The sequence below is a fragment of the Schistocerca gregaria genome, unplaced genomic scaffold (genome assembly GCF_023897955.1).
Source record: "Schistocerca gregaria isolate iqSchGreg1 unplaced genomic scaffold, iqSchGreg1.2 ptg000594l, whole genome shotgun sequence".
In the NCBI taxonomy this organism is placed as follows: domain Eukaryota; kingdom Metazoa; phylum Arthropoda; class Insecta; order Orthoptera; family Acrididae; genus Schistocerca; species Schistocerca gregaria.
The window spans coordinates 87,501-95,000 of record NW_026061983.1 but is presented as its reverse complement, the minus strand read 5'-3'; the positions used below and the strand labels follow the sequence as shown (position 1 = coordinate 95,000).

Below are 7,500 nucleotides of genomic sequence, written 5' to 3'. Positions count from 1 at the left end.
TGGGTCGGTATGATTTCGGCACTTCCGGATCCTTGTCCTCACCCTTTCTCAGAATGACCACTTCGGCCAACTTCCACGATTCTGGTACCCGTCCCTGACGTAAGCACTCATTGTAGAGGTTAGTCAGGTAAGGGCAGATCTCCGCGCACAGGGCTTGGAGAACCTCGGCAGCGAGTCCATCATGGCCCGTCGCCTTTTTACGGCGCAATTCAAGAATTGCGGCGGTAACTTCACGTTCAGTGAACGGAGCAACAGGCGTCTCATCGGCATACAGCTCATGGAGTTGTCGCCTCAAATTCCCCTGTTCCTCGTCCTCATCTTCGCTACTATCGTCGGGCAATAAGGTACTCATGAGGAGCTCAGCTGACTCTTGCCAGTCCTTGGTGTGACTGCCATCGATCTTCCTTAGGGTCGACAGGACCGTCGGTGACCGAACTTTTGACACGGCAATCTTGTACGGTGTACCCCAGGGGTCAGCCGCCAGACTGTCACGAACAAAAGACTGCCAACTCTCAGTCCGTACTGTGTGCAGTGCCCGCTTAAACACGGCTTTGGCCCGCCTGTACCGCGCAAGCGTGGCCTCACGAATGTGATCGCCTACGCTGCGCTGGTAATGCCGCCGCGCTCTTCTGCATTCGCGTCGGAGACGCTGCAGCTCAGGGTTCCAAGGTGCCTTAGGCATTTTCCCTGTGTGGGCCAACGGGACTGCGCCTGTTGCTGCTGTCTGTATGGCCGCCGTCAGATCTTCTGCAGCTTTGTCAACGTCCACAACGCGATCCATTGGCCAATTCGGTATCACTAGATTACCTCTTAGTCGATCCCAATTAGCCTTTCGCCAGTTGTACTTGACGGTGCCGTTCACCTGGTCTTCAGGAGGAGGCTCCCCATCATAGGCTACAGTGAATGTGATCAGATTGTGGTCACTTAGTGTCATTCCCCGCCAAACCTTCCAGTTCTCCGCACGGAGATGCTCGTGTGCACTCTTCAGTGTCACATCGATATTCGAGGTCGCTCCACGGCGGCCTTCGAAAGTTGGTGGGAAGTTTGGTCGGTTCAGCACTTCTAGTCTGAGCTCGTGAATTGCTTCAGCGAGTCTCTCACCTCGCCTGGCGGCGCGTCGAGCACCAAGAGGCGTGATGTCACTGTGCCATAGGGGTGACATGGCATTTGCGTCCATTGTGCAAATCAGCAAGTCATTGCGGTAGAACCCAACCGCCTCTTTTAACTGGTCGATATACGGTCTTTCTCTGTGCCTGTACTGAAAGTACATATTTAGCACGAAAAAGGTGAAATCGCCAGTATTTATCTCAGCTAACACCATGCATCTGTTGCTTAGGTGCGCCACTTTGACTGCTCTGAAGGAACGATTTAGCACAACAATTGCTGCCATAGGATGCTCTCCCCCAGCCAGGATCTGAGCTGTTGTCGGCATATATCGGATCTTTCCGTCCCTAGAGTAGGGCTCTTGCAGACATAATATGTCTAGAGACTCCTCCTCCGCTCGGCGTCGTACCTCCTGCATCACCGCTTGCGTTCGCGCGCAGTTCAGCTGTCCTATCTTAACCGACATTGGCATTGTGATTTTTCACAGTCCGGTCGGGGACAGGAGAGGTAGCGGCCGGAATGGAGACGGTTGACGAGAGGTCTTGTCTCCCATAGTCTGTCCGCTGGATTTTGCGTTGAGTGAGAATCCTGTAGTAGGCACACTCTTTGCCTGGCGTTTCGCATGTGCGATTACGCTTTTTGCACGGGATACAGACCGCTCGGTCCCCCGCTTTTCTACAGTCCTTCCTCATGTGGCCGTTCTCGCCACAGTGCCCACATGTTATTATACTCGGGTCCTGCTTGCAGAACCTTACCGAGTGGTTCACATCCTGGCACCGCGTGCAAACGACTAAGTCCAGGTAGTCGTCAACCGGCATGGACTCAAAGCCCATGTACAGTCGCTTCTGCCTCAGAATCGCGACTCTGAGTCTGGGGCTTACTTCCACCACGAGATGTGATGTTTGTTTGCCCCTTGGCCCAGTCCGGAACTTCGGCTTAAACTCCTGGCGAAACTGTGTTTCGGAAAGTCCTCCAAGGTCGTTTTGCTTTCGAGTTAGCTCAACCACAGCTTCATTCTTCATGACACATGGTACATGATATATGATTATCTGCGGATTGAGCTTTTTCGGCAGTTCGCACTTGAGTGCTTCTGTCAGTTTGTTGTTAGCTAGAAGCTTCTGGCGATCAGTCTCAGACGCCACATCTACGATGAGCGTCGGGCCGTTTGTGGCGACCCGTGAGAACTTCACACCTTCAACCTCAGGCTTGACCAGGGAGGTGAATTTCTTTCTCACTTCTGCGCCAGTTTCATTGCCCTTGGACTTGATGAAGAGCGTTGCCTTCTCAGTCAGGGCTTTGGTTATCATCGCCTGCGTTTTCCGTTCTGGTATGGGTGGAGCGGCGGCAACTTGTGCAAAGGTCTTGGGTGGCGCCGTGGGCACCGCCTTCGTCCTCGCCAGCTCCTCCTCCAAGGCTTCCACCCTTCCGGTGAGGGCCGACTGCGCCATGGCCCAATCAAACAACTTAGCTCTCAGTTGTCTCTTAAAGTCCCCCAGATTTCCCTCCTCGACCAGTTGTCCCGGTTTTAGAGAGTCGTCCACGAGCTTCAGGACGTCCTCGAGCCGCGTCGCGATAAGCTTCACGGTCGCAAGATCGCTTGGGCTTGCCTTGTATCGGGACGTGCCGTCATCGACTGGGCCGCCAGGCTGTTGTCCGGCTACCTGCGCCGAGTCCGGCTGCTTGTTCGGTTTCCGCTTCTTCCGTCGTGTCCGGGACTTGCGTCTCTCGGCACCCGACATTGGTGAAGAGGCGCGGCTACTGCTGGCGCTTTCCCCGACTGGGCCGCTGGGCAGTTGCCCGGCTACCTTCGCCGGTTTCGGCACACTTTTCGCCGTCTCCGGCAGTTGAGACTTCGGCCGTGGGGCCGCCGTCTCTCCCGCCGGGCGAGTCTGGGTGAGCTTGCCGGTGCCGACTGGGCCGCTGGGTCTTTGCCCGGCTACCTGCGCCAGCTTTGGCTCGCTCGCAGCCTTCCCCGCCGGCGGTGTCGTTGGCCGCGAGGCCTTCGTCTCCGCCTTCGGTTCGGACTTCCCCGTTGCGCCTTCCCCGACTGGGCCGCCGGGCTTGCGCCCGGCTACCTGCGCCGGTTTCGGCTTGTCTCCCGCCTTAGGTGCCGCTTTCGGCGCCGGCTGGCGGGGTGGCGGCATCAGATCGGTTACAGCGTCCGCACTCAGCGATCTCTGCCGGAGCAGTTTTCGCAGGTGTTTCTTCTGCTTCCTCACTTTTGCCTTCCGTTCTTTCTCACTGTCACTTTCACTCGCGTCTGCAAGCGTCCGTGCCAGCGTCTCGCTTGCTGCAGTCTTAGCGCTCCGTGCACGAGGTGTACGGAGCTCCAATTCTGGCTCGCTAAGCGCGGGGTCATGGTCTTCTGGCCTATGGGCCTCCGACTGCCCTTGTGTTGGGAGTTCGTCTTGACACGGAGTGTCAGACTCGTCCCCTGAATGGTTGGTGTTGTGACTCCGCGACGGCCCACCAGTTCCGTCCGGACAAGGTTGATTGAGAGAAGCCATGTGGTTCCCACGATCAGCTAGGGATATAAGTGGTCCACCCAGGCGTTGCCCCGCCCACCTGAGTAAGCCTTATACAACAGAGGGTCGGCCGGTCCTCTGAGGTGGCTGACTCACGACTGTTCACAACTCAACAGCCTTGCGCCCCATAGCCGCCAGCTAACGCAGAGGGTGAGGGGTGATTATAGAGATTGTCCTTCTCTTGCCCAGGCGGTTAAGCCAAGACTCCGGTCCGAAACACGCACGACGTTCCACTGCGCGCCTCACAGCGGTCGTTGAAGTACGTGTCTCAGATTACGGACGGCGCTGGTAGCGCTTGCCAGCACCGGGCTCGGGCACCCCGGGTTTGCCAGGCCCGTACGTCGGCTGTATTAGCCTTCGTCCCTGTGGTCGTGGTCTTAGACCACTCAGGAGCATCCTCCTGGGGGCAGCTCCCGGTGACTTCCACGTTGCGAAGGCCGATGCCGGCCTCCACTCCGCAGTTATACACCAAGGAATCCTCCGAGCGAGGCCGGGTCGCCGCCCGCGTTGCATCCTCTGAAAGTCAGAGGGCGCTTCGCAGTCAGCGCCCTTCCCCGCGCGTGGACATCGGCCTGCTTCCGCTTTGGCCCTCAAAAGTGAGAGCCTTGGTTTCCGCAGGAACGATGACCGCCCTACTCCCCACTGTGCTTTGTGCGCCAACCGCACACGCCAACCACAACCAACATAACATGTGGCCGGGCGGCGCCGCTAAGTTGTCCGGGCGCGGCCGGCGGAGCCGGGCGCAGCCGGGCCCGCGCCCGCCGCCAGCGTAGCCGCGAGAGCGAGCTGTCAGCCAGAGTCCGACCGCCCGCCCAGCGCCAGCCAGCAGCGCGCGCATCGCCCGGCCGCACCCGGCCCCGCGCAGCGCAGCCGACACGGCAGCGCGCAAGCGCACAGCCCGACCGGCAGCCAAGACCCGCCACTACCCCGGCCAACCGCGCCGCGCCCGGCTAGCGCCGGGCGTTCACGCGCGAGGCCGGGGCCACAGCAGGACCCGCCGCCAGCGAGCCGCGCGAAGCGCACCGCCGTGCGCACAAGTCCAGCAGTAGCGCGCCAACTCACGTCGACACACTCCGCTGCACGCGCACGCACTACGTACGAGCTTGGATACTAGACTTAAGAGTCCGACACCTACAAGCGCTCGCAGTAGTGGGAGACGCGCACTCGGCCGGAAAGGGTCGATGTTCGATCCAACCGCCTCGTGCAGACGTCTCCTTGTGGGGAGTATACCTCCCGTGGCACTTGTGTCATGGAGCTCAGCATTCCACGGCCGATAAGTCAACCGCGATAACGCCTTGCTCCTGCTGTGGGGAGTGAGTTCCGTAGCGCGCACAGGCAGAGACGGAAACACATCCTCTCAGAGAGCGTGAAATGACTTTAACGCAAAAGCGGCGCCCGCCGCACCCCAGCCAGGGCCAGGGCGCAGCGGGCGCCGCCCCAGCAAAAGCGGCGCCCGCCGCATCCGAGCCGAAGCCGAGACACAGCAGACGCCACCATCGCATGGAGCCGCACCACGCCGCAGCCCGGCCGAAGCCGAGGCACAGCAAGCGCCGCCTTAGTAAAAGCGGCGCCCGCCGCACCCCGGCCAAGGGCCGAAGCACAGCAAGCGCCGCATATAACTTGTAAGTGCCATTCGCCAGTGAGCAAGGATACTAGACCGGAGTCCGACACCTTATCGCTCACGGCGAGCAAGGCTGCAGAGCCCGGTTTGGAGGGGCCAGTTGCCCAGTCCCACCGCATCCGAGCTTGCGCCCTGCACGGGAGTCGCCCTTCTCTCATTGGTTTCACCGGTAGCCCGGCTACTCGCATCTTACACCACGGGGAGGTTGAGAGATCGGACATTTAGCCGCCCGTCTTCTACCAGTATAGGTGGACTCCACCACTGGTTAGACAGCATAACGGCCTTCGTAAGATAGTAGATAGGGACAGCGGGAATCTCGTTAATCCATTCATGCGCGTCACTAATTAGATGACGAGGCATTTGGCTACCTTAAGAGAGTCATAGTTACTCCCGCCGTTTACCCGCGCTTGCTTGAATTTCTTCACGTTGACATTCAGAGCACTGGGCAGAAATCACATTGCGTCAACACCCGCTAGGGCCATCGCAATGCTTTGTTTTAATTAGACAGTCGGATTCCCCCAGTCCGTGCCAGTTCTGAGTTGATCGTTGAATGGCGGCCGAAGAGAATCCGCGCACCCGCGCGCCCCCGGAGGAGCACGCTAAGGCGGACGCGGCCTCGCAGCAAGGAAGATCCGTGGGAGGCCAAGGCACGGGACCGAGCTCGGATCCTGCACGCAGGTTGAAGCACCGGGGCGCGAACGCCGCGCAGGCGCGCGCATCCTGCACCGCCGGCCAGCACGAGGCCAACCAACGGCGAGAGCAGACCACGCCCGCGCTAAACGCCCGCACTTACCGGCACCCCTACGGCACTCACCTCGCCCAGGCCCGGCACGTTAGCGCTGACCCACTTCCCGACCAAGCCCGACACGCCCCGATCCTCAGAGCCAATCCTTATCCCGAAGTTACGGATCCAATTTGCCGACTTCCCTTACCTACATTATTCTATCGACTAGAGGCTCTTCACCTTGGAGACCTGCTGCGGATATGGGTACGAACCGGCGCGACACCTCCACGTGGCCCTCTCCCGGATTTTCAAGGTCCGAGGGGAAGATCGGGACACCGCCGCAACTGCGGTGCTCTTCGCGTTCCAAACCCTATCTCCCTGCTAGAGGATTCCAGGGAACTCGAACGCTCATGCAGAAAAGAAAACTCTTCCCCGATCTCCCGACGGCGTCTCCGGGTCCTTTTGGGTTACCCCGACGAGCATCTCTAAAAGAGGGGCCCGACTTGTATCGGTTCCGCTGCCGGGTTCCGGAATAGGAACCGGATTCCCTTTCGCCCAACGGGGGCCAGCACAAAGTGCATCATGCTATGACGGCCCCCATCAACATCGGATTTCTCCTAGGGCTTAGGATCGACTGACTCGTGTGCAACGGCTGTTCACACGAAACCCTTCTCCGCGTCAGCCCTCCAGGGCCTCGCTGGAGTATTTGCTACTACCACCAAGATCTGCACCGACGGCGGCTCCAGGCAGGCTCACGCCCAGACCCTTCTGCGCCCACCGCCGCGACCCTCCTACTCGTCAGGGCTTCGCGGCCGGCCGCGAGGACCGGCCATGACTGCCAGACTGACGGCCGAGTATAGGCACGACGCTTCAGCGCCATCCATTTTCAGGGCTAGTTGCTTCGGCAGGTGAGTTGTTACACACTCCTTAGCGGATTCCGACTTCCATGGCCACCGTCCTGCTGTCTTAAGCAACCAACGCCTTTCATGGTTTCCCATGAGCGTCGATTCGGGCGCCTTAACTCGGCGTTTGGTTCATCCCACAGCGCCAGTTCTGCTTACCAAAAGTGGCCCACTTGGCACTCCGATCCGAGTCGTTTGCTCGCGGCTTCAGCATATCAAGCAAGCCGGAGATCTCACCCATTTAAAGTTTGAGAATAGGTTGAGGTCGTTTCGGCCCCAAGGCCTCTAATCATTCGCTTTACCGGATGAGACTCGTACGAGCACCAGCTATCCTGAGGGAAACTTCGGAGGGAACCAGCTACTAGATGGTTCGATTAGTCTTTCGCCCCTATACCCAGCTCCGACGATCGATTTGCACGTCAGAATCGCTACGGACCTCCATCAGGGTTTCCCCTGACTTCGTCCTGGCCAGGCATAGTTCACCATCTTTCGGGTCCCAACGTGTACGCTCTAGGTGCGCCTCACCTCGCAATGAGGACGAGACGCCCCGGGAGTGCGGAGGCCGCCGCCCCGTGAAGGGCGGGGAAGCCCCATCCTCCCTCGGCCCGCGCAAGGCGAGACCTT

The 7,500-nt window shown here is 59.5% G+C and overlaps 1 pseudogene; it reads right to left on the bottom strand.

Moving 5' to 3' along the window:
• Positions 1-5,510: 5,510 nt before the first annotated feature.
• LOC126316612 (large subunit ribosomal RNA) overlaps positions 5,511-7,500 on the bottom strand; it is a 2,992-nt pseudogene continuing 1,002 nt past the window's right edge.